Source organism: Candoia aspera, chromosome 1 (assembly GCF_035149785.1).
Source record: "Candoia aspera isolate rCanAsp1 chromosome 1, rCanAsp1.hap2, whole genome shotgun sequence".
Classification (NCBI taxonomy): Eukaryota; Metazoa; Chordata; class Lepidosauria; order Squamata; family Boidae; genus Candoia; species Candoia aspera.
In genome coordinates, this window is record NC_086153.1 from 2,701,402 (window position 1) to 2,712,562 (window position 11,161).

General features: G+C 48.5%; 1 protein-coding gene across 1 annotated transcript in view; it reads right to left on the minus strand.

Annotated features, from left to right (window-relative positions):
- Positions 1-7,079, minus strand: part of NCOR1 (nuclear receptor corepressor 1) — a 116,387-nt gene extending 109,308 nt beyond the window's left edge. The window contains exon 1 of the mRNA XM_063295684.1: positions 7,000-7,079. The gene's annotated coding sequence lies outside the window, so the exon portion shown is untranslated. The remainder of the gene's footprint in view (positions 1-6,999) is intronic.
- Positions 7,080-11,161: the final 4,082 nt, after the last annotated feature.

Genomic DNA, 11,161 nt, shown 5'->3' on the forward strand with positions numbered 1-11,161 from the left:
GCGGTGGTCTTGCAAGGGGGGAGAGCGCCAAGGAACAAGCAGTACCTGGCTCTCTTGAGAACTGAATCAGGGTGGGAGAGAAGATGGCAGCTGGCGGGGTGTAATGGACCATGAATTACAACCATGAAGTTCCTGGTTAAAGGACCCCTCAGCCATGAGCATTTGCAGGGTGACCAGTCTCCCCAGACAGGGACTCACCCCTGCCAGAACTATACTGAATAATGAGTGGGGGACCTGTCACTAACGGCCCCAGTTCCTATGCTGGAGTTTCTAGCCCGGCTGGAACAGGAGCCTTTTGACACTCTAAGGCAGTGTTTTTCAAACTTGGCAACTTTAAGATGCGTGGACTTCAACTCCCAGCAAGGCTGGCGGGGGAATTCTGGGAGTTGAAGTCCACACACCTTACAGCTGCCACGGTTGAAAAAAACACTGCTCTAAGGCAATTCTTCCTCAAAGTCGCAGTTCCACTGTGTAGAGTTGTAAAAAGGTCACAAGAGCTACTGAACAGCACTTATAACATCAGCACTGACGCATGACAAGCCTTCTACCTCATTTTCTAGATTTTATGGCTCCTCTCATCTTCCCATGCTACGCCGCCACAGTACTGGAGAATCCATAAATGGTTCGTTTAAACTAATAAGAATACAGGAAGATATCTTGCACAAGGTCTTACTAACGTCCCGTACCAGAGCATCATTTCAAATATCTTTTAACCAGAAATGCTGGGAGCTTGCTCAAGAACGTTTATAAGCAATGCTTGTTTAACCTAAGCCACCTAGAATCTATTGAACAAGAGGCTCATATTTGTACATACAAATAAATAAATACAGGCGGTCCTTGCTTAATAAATGCAGTACAAAAAATAAATACAACTGGGACTGGCAACTCCACTGCTAAGCACTGCAGTCACTAAGCGGAAAATCGCATGACTGCAACGGACTTACGTCACTTCCCGTTCGGTTGTTAAGCGAATCGCAGCAGTCATTAAACAAGACATCACGTGACAGCAACTTGAGGTTTTACTTCCGTGTTTGTTTGTTTATTTTTATTTACATCCTGCCTTTATTATTTTTATAAATAGCTCAGGGCGGCGGACATACCCAATGCTCCTTCCTCCTCCTATTTTCCCCTCAACAACAACCCTGTGAGTTGAGTTGGTTCTGAGAGAGAGGGACTGGCCCAAGGTCTTTCCTTTCAGGGATGCTTCTGAAAAAGACACAGTTATGGTGCCGGCACCAATTGTTTTTCAAGAGGCTCCGCGATTATTGAACGAAAGAATTGCCTCTTTGAGGGAGGGAACTGGCTTCTCCTTCTCCAGACAGCTACCTTCTTAATTGACATCAATAAGCATATAAATTAAAGAATCAAAAATCCAGTGTACAGGTTGGAGATGATGAAACAGCATGCTGGCTGGTGAATTCTGGGAGGTGAAGTCCACCCATCTTAAAGTTGCCAAGGTTGAGAAACACTGCTATAGAGAACGAGGGAATGATAAAGCCCCCCTGACGAGTTTATTCTTTTTGCTGTTTCAACAGCATCAGAAGATGTTTGCCGTCAGCATGAAGGGCTATTTAAATAGGGATTCAGCGTCCTACTTATCTGAAAGTAACAGAACTTGCAAGGACTTACACCTGAATATGCAAAGCAACGCTCCCGTGGTTTGGCTTCCGTCCTCGCGTTTTGCATCCTGCAAGGGAAACAAGGTGAGCTTGGCCAAAGATTAGAGGCAGCTCCACGTAGGAGTTCGATTCTGATTAATTCTCAGAAACGAGGGAGCAGCCATTATTAATTGCCTTCCTTGTCTCAGCAGATCTGGGAGGGGGCAGGGAGAGCCCAGGGTGCAATCTGAAACCGTGGAACGGAGACCAGTTCAAATGTCTGCAGCCCAGTCCTACATTTCATTAGAACTGTAACTAAATGCAGCCTCATGGCTGGATTGTCAGCTCCATTCTCTTGTTCCACACCCTTCTTTATTTGTATTATTACTATTTTTTTTATCCCAGTATTTGGCTCTGACTATCTGATAAAGAACTCCAGCAAAGTTGAACCTCTGCATGCTATTTTGGGGTCTTAAACTTAGGTCTCTTCTTGATAGAGGCAGCGTACAACCAACCAATAAATAAATGGACTGCCTTAACATGGCATTTACTAAATTTGTGGTCCCTAATTACTTCCTATTTCCCAGACAGCGAAAAGAAAGGTGCGACTGCTTAGCAACGAGAGTACAGCTTTGAAATGGTCTCACTACTACTGTATATATTTGCAATAGATTTGCTTCACATTCATACTTTTGAGGCTGATCATATCCTTAAAAGTCTGCTGACCAAAAATTGCTCAGCGCTTCCATGTAAAGAGAGCCAGTTTAGTCTAGTGGTTAAGGCAACAGGCTAGAAACCAGGAGACTGTGAGTTCTAGTCCCGCCTGAGGCACGAAAGCCGGCTGGGAGACCTTGGGCCAGTCCCTCTCTCTCAGCCCAGCCCACCTCACAGGGTGGTTGTTGTGGTGGGGAAAATAGGAGGAGGAAGGAGTATTAGGCATGTTCGCTGCCTTGAGTTATTTATAAAAATAATAAAGGCGGGATAGAAAATAAATAATAAATGAAGTCATTTTCATAAGCCACCTTGAAAAAGGCTGGCATAAAAATATTTCATATATTCTTCTGTATGTTGAGCAGGACAGCTATACATGCTATGCATTTTATGTTATTAAGATAGCAAAAACAATAAATTTGGTTAGAAAGTGTATTTGCGTATTTTTCAACTTTTTCAGGCTTTTAGAGAACGGTTCTTTTCCCTCAAGTTCATTCACAACAGTGTCTGCAAAGAGAACATAAAGCCAAAGCATGCTCAGCATACACTAGAATAGAGATTACTGACAATAACCCCAAACTTTTCAAAGACTCCACAAGGCTTCATCTACATCATTTGAACAAACTCCACAACAATTTGCCAGCTGTACTTAAAATAATGACAGGTGCAATTTCAAGATATCCACATATATGTACCCACACAGGCGTCTCAAAGCAGTTTATCCTAAAAAATTTCACAACAACATGGGAGGTTAGCATTATCCCCATTTTGCAGACTGCAAGGCTGAGGCCAGACGCTTGCAGTGTCTCTAAAGCCACCTAAGAAAAAAGGATACATTTAAAGCTTTGTTTTCTACCAGTTTTCCAGCAAAGGCCTCCCCATCAATGATAAACTGATTTTTAACTGCACAGGGCAGGGCTGGACCTGGGACTCCAAAGCAGAGTTCTGTGCTCCAAACCAAATTTGCCTCTCACCACCAAGTTGCACTGGCTCAGGTTAATAAAACATAACTTGTACTCTCAAATGCTGATACGAAGATCAAATTTACCAAAGCAAGAAGAGATTTGTGAATCACTGAAACTTAAGAGACAATAATAGATATAGAGCAAAAAGCTATTTTTTTCCTAGATAAATAAGATACGGGCAGGCAGACCGTAATTTTCCTCAAACACGCGTGAGACGTTTATCAGCAGCCACAACTGGGGAGGGGGGCAGCGGCTTCCTTACAGACAAGGCGTCATCCCAGCACAGTCTGACAACAAAACCGGCTTCACTAACGCCAGGGTTACTCAACCTGGAAGAGGCCGAGTGCTTACAAAAGCCGCTCGTGAAGAAGCGAATTCAGCTCCGGCAATACGGGCACTTTGATGTGGGCAGCCAGCTACCCAACAACGGGGAAGGAGTGTGCTTTCCGAGCGACCATTCGGGAGGACTTGCAAGGTTCAAAGAACCGAGGCCGCCTCCAGACACGTACATGGTAAGCCCATAAAGTCGAGGAAGATGGGTGCCTGGGGCTTCCCCTTGTCGGACCCCGCCCATCTCTTTCCTGTCCCTCCCAGGCATCGTGGCCTGCTCTGGATCTTATTTACAGACTATATGTAATGTTGCCTCTTCTGTGTAATAGTGCCAAGCGCTAAACCAGTTTCCCCCACCCCAACCTAGTGCCTTTCATATGTACTGGATTATAACCCCCATCACTCTCAACTGCACCCTGGCTAGGATTGAATTATATCTCCTATCTCAACTCTGGCAATCCTATTTGGAGGCTGCCCCACTCTGAAAGTTAATGTTACACATGGGTCAGTCCAGGCCCAGCATTTTACCATGCAGCAGTCCAAGCATTCCAATTAAAGCACAAACTGTTGCTGCCCTAATCAGACACAATTGACTCCCACCCACCTAAAAGGCTTTAATTCTGCCCTAGGTGCTCTATAAACACAGCCACAGCCTGGCTGCGGCAGAGGAAAATGTTCACTGCTTTATAGCCCAGCCTCTCTTTCTGTAACAGCAGTGCAATTTTTCACTGATGTTTGGCTTAAAAATCAAGGAAAAGGGGGCCAGTGAGCATGGGATGGACCCCGTAACAAGCATTAAATTACATTCACATCTTAGAGTGAAAAAAAAAATGGGTTGGAAATCCTGGCTCTAGCCCACCAGCAACATCCTGGTATCACCACCTGACCCGCTGTGTGCCCTGAAGATTGAAAAAAATATTTCAATTTTTAAAAAATGCCTTCCCCCATGAGCCACAAGAAAGGACATCTGCCCAGCGTTCGGCTGCACTCCTTCCTTTCATGCTGTTTAAGCCCAACCAGACTAGAATAAGCTTCCTCAACATGGGGTCCTCCAGATGTTGGTCAGCTTAGACCAGGGTTTCTCAACCAGGGTTCCATGGACCCCTAGGGTTCTGCGAGAGGTCACTAAGGGCTCCCTGGGAGATCATGATTTATTTAAAACATTATTTCCAATTCGGGCAACTTCACATTCAAGAGGTAAGTTTCATTCTTTATTTTCAGTTAAAGAACACCATTATTGCATCTATAGGGGCCTACCCATGAGAAGAATGTACTAACTTTGTAACTTCTGGCCTCTATTTGAGCCTGGATGTGCAGGGGTTCCCCGAGGCCTGAACAATATTTCAAGGGTTCCTCCAGGGTTAAAAGGTTGAGAAAGGCTGGCTTAGAATATACGTACCCCAAATGCAACCTACATAAATAAGAGTTGTTTCATGTGCTCCCTCGAAACACAGAACATTCCTGATGACACATCCTCAATTTTCTCCCTTCCTCCAAGCACATAAGCAACGCAGGAGCACTCTTAAGATGCTGGCACCCATAAGCACTGCTGCACCTCTGGGGCCCAAGGGGAAGAAGGGGTCCATCTTCGTAGCGCCCCTCTGAGAAGCTTCTTATCCCAACACCCCGTTAGCAAGTGTTCAGTGGGATTTCAGGAATAAAGCAGCACAGTTCCCCATCATGTATTTGTCCTCTCTGAGCCCTAATCCACCACTTCCACTGGAAGGAATCCACTTCTCCTGGAGTTACACAACCTCCGACAAGTCTACTGTCTCCTGGCCTTCCACCCCGCCCACACGCCTGCTCTTCTCCCCCAGCCTTCATTCACGACCTTGGCCGGCCATCCCCACCTCCAAATCTGCCCCATCTTCAGCATTCCCCTGGCGAGCAGAGCTCAGCTTTCCTAACCCTCGTGAGCTTGAATGGGACATGGAAGGAGAAGGCAGGGAGGGAACGCGGGCTGCCTTGAGCCTCTTGGAAAGAGCAGGAAAAAGAGAAATGTAAAAGAAGTGGTACATACACTTAAAAAAAAGACAAGAAAGGAATCCTTTCCCCCATCAGTGCATGACTCCCCCTCCTCTTTTGGTTCCCAAGAATCAGCTCATTCCCCATCTTCTGCTTTCCCACTTTGCTTGCTGGATTTATATCCTGCTTTTTCATTCCAAGCGGTATATGCAGCACCCCCTCTGCCTGTTTCCCTCCCCATGAACCCTGTGGGGCAGATTCTGGACCCCTCCGTGGTTGAGAGGGACTTGAAGCTCTTCCCCTCCCAGTACAGCACCTTCCCCACTACCCCTCGCTGACCCTCGAGCTGAGAGGGAGGGGCTGGCCCAAAGTCCCCCAGGGAGCTGCTGAGGCTAAAGGGGGAATAAAGCTCAGATCCCCCTGCGCCTAGACCAGCCCATTGCAATATTCACTCCTCCTTCGGCAAATCTAATTCAGCCTGTCAGTCTAAACCAGTGCTTCTCAACCTTTGCTACTTGAAGATGTATGGGCTTCAACTCCCAGAATTCCCCAGCCAGCATTAGCTGATCTAAACACTTGCCGTTAAGACTCTAAGCTCCATCATCCCCAGCAAGCACGGCCGATGGGCAAGGCAGGCTGAGGCTGTGCAGCGCAGACGCACAAGAGAGCGGGTGCCAGGAGCAGACGCCGGGGCTGCCATCTGATACCACAGGCTGGAGAACGCGGCTGGCCGGGGATGATGGGAGCCGTAGCTGGTGACGTGTTCAGGCGGGGATGGGGGTTTGGGGGTGGAGGAGTGTCCCACCCGCGGAGGGCACAGGGCTGGAAAGCACGCTGGCGGGGACGATGGGGGCTGTCTCCAAACTACCCAAGGAGAAGGTAGGAGCGGGGGTTGGGGACGATGGGACCTGGCACCCCGACGCGCGTGGGCGGCCCAGGAATGGCGTGGCCCCGTAGCGACAGCCACTGAAGCAGCGGGGGAATCGGGCAGGGGAGCGGGGCTGCGACGCTGGGGATGATGGGAACTGCTACACCAACGCAGGAGCAGAGCCCAGGGCGGGGGAGTCCTGCTGTCCGGGAACGGCCGGACGGCGCTGGATGCTCGGCGGGTGAAGCGGCGCTAACGAAAGCGGAGAGCACCGGGCTGGACGGAGGGGCAGGGGACGATGGGAGGTGTGATCCCGGCGCACGTGGAGAGAACCACGCTGGCGGGGCAGCGGCGGGAGCCGGAGCCCGGCGCCTCCGCAGGGCTCGCCGGGGCGCCTCGAGCGGCCGGCCCGCCCGCCGCCCTCCCGCCGCCCCGATCTGTCAGATCACCGCCCCCCCGCCCCGGCTTCGCCGCCCGCTCTTCCGCCCCGGCTCCCTCCCCGGCCCCGCGCGAGGCCGGAAGTGCCCCGCCCCGGAGGGAGCCGCGCCGCGCCGCGCCTCACCTCATCCCGCGACTCCGCGGTGGCGGCGGCAGCAGCAGCGAGACCTCCTCCTCCGCCGCCGCCGCCATCTTGGCTCCCCCTGCCTCCGATCCCCCTCCCTCCGGCTTCCGCGAGGCTCCGCCCCCTCCCCCTCGCCCACCGCGAAACGGGTCCTGGCAGCACCACCACCGCCCCTTGACTCACCTGAGCCCTCAGCGCGGGAACGCCAGAAATAACCCCGTCCGTCCACCCGCCAAGCTCGCCGTGTCTTTTGCTTCTTCGGAGCAGGAAGGCAGACATTCAAGTCCCCAGGAAGCCGGGTAACCGACTCTGCGTAGGGGCATTCACTACACCCCTTCCATGACCCTGGAGCAGCACTTAGAGAACTCTACGGTGGGGACGCTGAGGATGGGAGAGTCCGATACTCGCCCTGGCCAATCGGGATGCAAGGGCGGAGGGGCGTGGCCCCGAGCAACCAGCCAATGGGAGGGAACAATTGAGGCGACCTCCGGGTGAATGCGATAAGGGGGCCTGTAGGGACGTTGTGGACTATAGACTTACGAAAAAGATAGAGACACACGAAAATATTGTACACGCGATTTTTCAGAAAACGTGCTTTCTCAAAAATCGCCCTATTTTCCAACTCATGCGAGTCCTAAATTAAAGAATCTTAGTATTTGTTTTTAAAAAAGGGCGCCTGCTATTATATTCAACTACCTCTGCAGTGAAAATAAACGGGTACTCTTTAAAAGTAATTTTAAAAATCCTCTTCGCTGCACAGGCGGCTAGAGCCAAGAGTATTCTTTCTGAAAAGTATTGCAACTCTCGCCTAACCTCTTTACACATATGGAGGCTCTCGCTTCTATTCCCTAGGGAAAAAAACAAAACAATGGCTTCCACTGTAAACTTGGCATCCATATCCCAGCAAGGGAGGAGCCCGTTTAATTTTCTAAATCTGTGGGCCGGATAGTTCCTGCTGTTGGACGTCCCGCCCAATCACAGGGCAGGACGGAAAAGCGGCCCTCCCCAACTCCATTCGAGGGCGGGAAATCAGCTGTCCTTCAACCAATGGGAATATAGTATCCAGCCTGAAGTTAATTAACAAATCAAGATGAGGAAAGGGGAAGGGGCGAAGCCTCCTGGAATTAAGTGGAGGGTTTTTAATTTGCCCATAATTGGAATTCACCGAAACCACTTTTGTAAAACGTTAATTAAATGGGTTGGTTGGGGTCAGAAACTGCAAATAACTTTGGCTTAAGCCCTGACCATATTGGCAAGTTAACAGACAAGATGTTGTTGTTTAATCGTTTAGTCGCTTCCGACTCTTCGTGACTTCGTGGACCAGCCCACGCCAGAGCTTCCTGTCGGTCGTCGCCACCCCCAGCTCCCCCAGGGATGAGTCCGTCACCTCCAGAATATCATTCATCCACCTTGCCCTTGGTCGGCCCCTCTTCCTTTTGCCCTCCACTCTCCCTAGCATCAGCACCTTCTCCAGGGTGTCCTGTCTTCTCATTATGTGGCTAAAGTATTTCAGTTTTGCCTTTAGTATCATTCCCTCAAGTGAGCAGTCTGGCTTTATTTCCTGGAGGATGGACTGGTTTGATCTTCTGGCAGTCCGAGGCACTCCCAGAATTTTCCTCCAACACCACAGTTCCAAAGCATCCATCTTCCTTCGCTCAGCCTTCCTTATGGTCCAGCTCTCACAGCCATATGTTACTACGGGGAACACCATTGCTTTAACTATGCGGACCTTTGTGGTCAGTGTGATGTCTCTGCTCTTAACTATTTTATCGAGATTTGTCATTGCTCTTCTCCCAAGGATTAAGCGTCTTCTGATTTCCTGACTACAGTCGGCATCTGCAGTAATCTTCGCACCAAGAAATACAAAGTCTTTCACTGCTTCTACATTTTCTCCCTCTATTTGCCAGTTGTCCATCAAGCTGGTTGCCAAAATCTTGGTTTTTTTCAGGTTTAGCTGCAAGCCAGCTTTTGCACTTTCTTCTTTCACCTTCGTCATAAGGCTCCTCAGTTCCTCTTCGCTTTCAGCCATCAAAGTGGTATCATCTGCATATCTGAGATTGTTAATGTTTCTTCCAGCGATTTTAACTCCAGCCTTGGATTCCTCAAGCTCAGCATGTCGCATGATGTGTTCTGCGTACAAGTTGAATAGGTAGGGTGAGAGTAGACAGCCCTGCCGTACTCCTTTCCCATCTTAAACCAGTCCGTTGTTCCGTGGTCTGTTCTTACTGTTGCTACTTGGTCGTTATACAGATTCTTCAGGAGGCAGACAAGATGACTTGGTATTCCCATACCACTAAGAACTTGCCACAATTTGTTATGGTCCACACAGTCAAAGGCTTTAGAATAGTCAATAAAACAGAAATAGATGTTTTTCTGAAACTCCCTGGCTTTTTCCATTATCCAGCGGATATTGGCAATTTGGTCCCTAGTTCCTCTGCCTTTTCTAAACCCAGCTTGTCCATCTGGCAATTCTCGCTCCATGAACTGCTGAAGTCTCCCTTGCAGGATCTTGAGCATTACCTTACTGGCATGTGAAATGAGTGCCACTGTTCGATAGTTTGAACATTCTTTAGTGTTTCCCTTTTTTGGTATGGGGATATAAGTTGATTTTTTCCAGTCTGATGGCCATTCTTGTGTTTTCCAAATTTGCTGGTATATAGCATGCATTACCTCGACAGCATCATCTTGCAAGATTTTGAACAGTTCAGCTGGGATGCCGTCATCTCCTGCTGCCTTGTTATTAGCAATGCTTCTTAAGGCCCACTCAACCTCACTCTTCAGGATGTCTGGCTCTAGCTCACTGACCACACCGTCAAAGCTATCCCCGATACTGTTATCCTTCCTATACAGGTCTTCCGTATATTCTTGCCACCTTTTCTTGATCTCTTCTTCTTCTGTTAGGTCCTTGCCATCTTTGTTTTAGATCATACCCATTTTGGCCTGGAATTTACCTCCGATGGTTCTAATTTTCTGGAAGAGGTCTCTTGTCCTTCCTATTCTATTGTCTTCTTCCACTTCCGCGCATTGCTTGTTTAAAAATAATTCCTTATCTCTTCTGGCTAACCTCTGGAATTTTGCATTTAATTGGGCATATCTCCCCCTATCACTGTTGCCTTTTGCTTTCCTTCTTTCTTGGGCTACTTCTAGTGTCTCAGCAGACAGCCATTTTGCCTTCTTGGTTTTCTCTTTCTTTGGGATGTATTTCATTGCCGCCTCCTGAACAATGTTGCTGACTTCTGTCCATAGTTTTTCCGGGACCCTATCTACTAAGTCCAGTCCCTTAAATCGATTCTTCACCTCCACTGCATATTCCTTAGGAATATTAGTGAGCTCATATCTAGCTGATCTGTGGGTCTTCCCTAATCTCTTTAGTCTGATCCTAATTTGTGCAAGAAGAAGTTCGTGATCGGAACTACAGTCAGCTCCAGGTCTTGTTTTTACCGACTGTATAGATGTCCGCCACCTTTGGCTGCAAAGGATGTAGTCAATCTGATTTCGGTGTTGTCCATCTGGTGAAGTCCATGTATAAAGCCGTCTCTTAGGTTGTTGGAAGAGAGTGTTTGTTATGCAGAGTGAGTTGTCTTGGCAAAATCCTATCAGCCTATGTCCTGCTTTGTTTTGTTCTCCCAGGCCATGCTTACCTGTAATTCCAGGTGTCATTTGACTGCCCACCTTAGCATTCCAGACTCCCGTGATGAAAATAACATCTCTTTTAGGCGTGTTGTCCAGCAGGTGCTGCAGATCCTCATAGAACTGCTCTACTTCAGCTTCTTCAGCCTCTGTGGTTGGGGCGTATATTTGGATCGCTGTGATGTTAGATGGCTTGCCCTGAATTCGAATTGAGATCATTCTATCGTTTTTTGGATTGTATCCGAGCACTGCTTTAGCCACTTTACTATGAATTATGAAGGCTACTCCATTTCTTCTGTGGTCCTCTTGTCCACAGTAGTAGATGGTGGTCATCTGATGTGAAGTGGCCCATTCCAGTCCATTTCAGTTCACTGACGCCCAAAATGTCTATCTTTAATCTTGACATCTCACCAATAACCACATCCAATTTGCCCTGGCTCATAGATCTTACATTCCAGGTTCCAATGGTGTGTTGATCCTTAGAACATCGGATTCGCCATTCACCACCAGCACCGTCGGCCGCTAGCCGTCC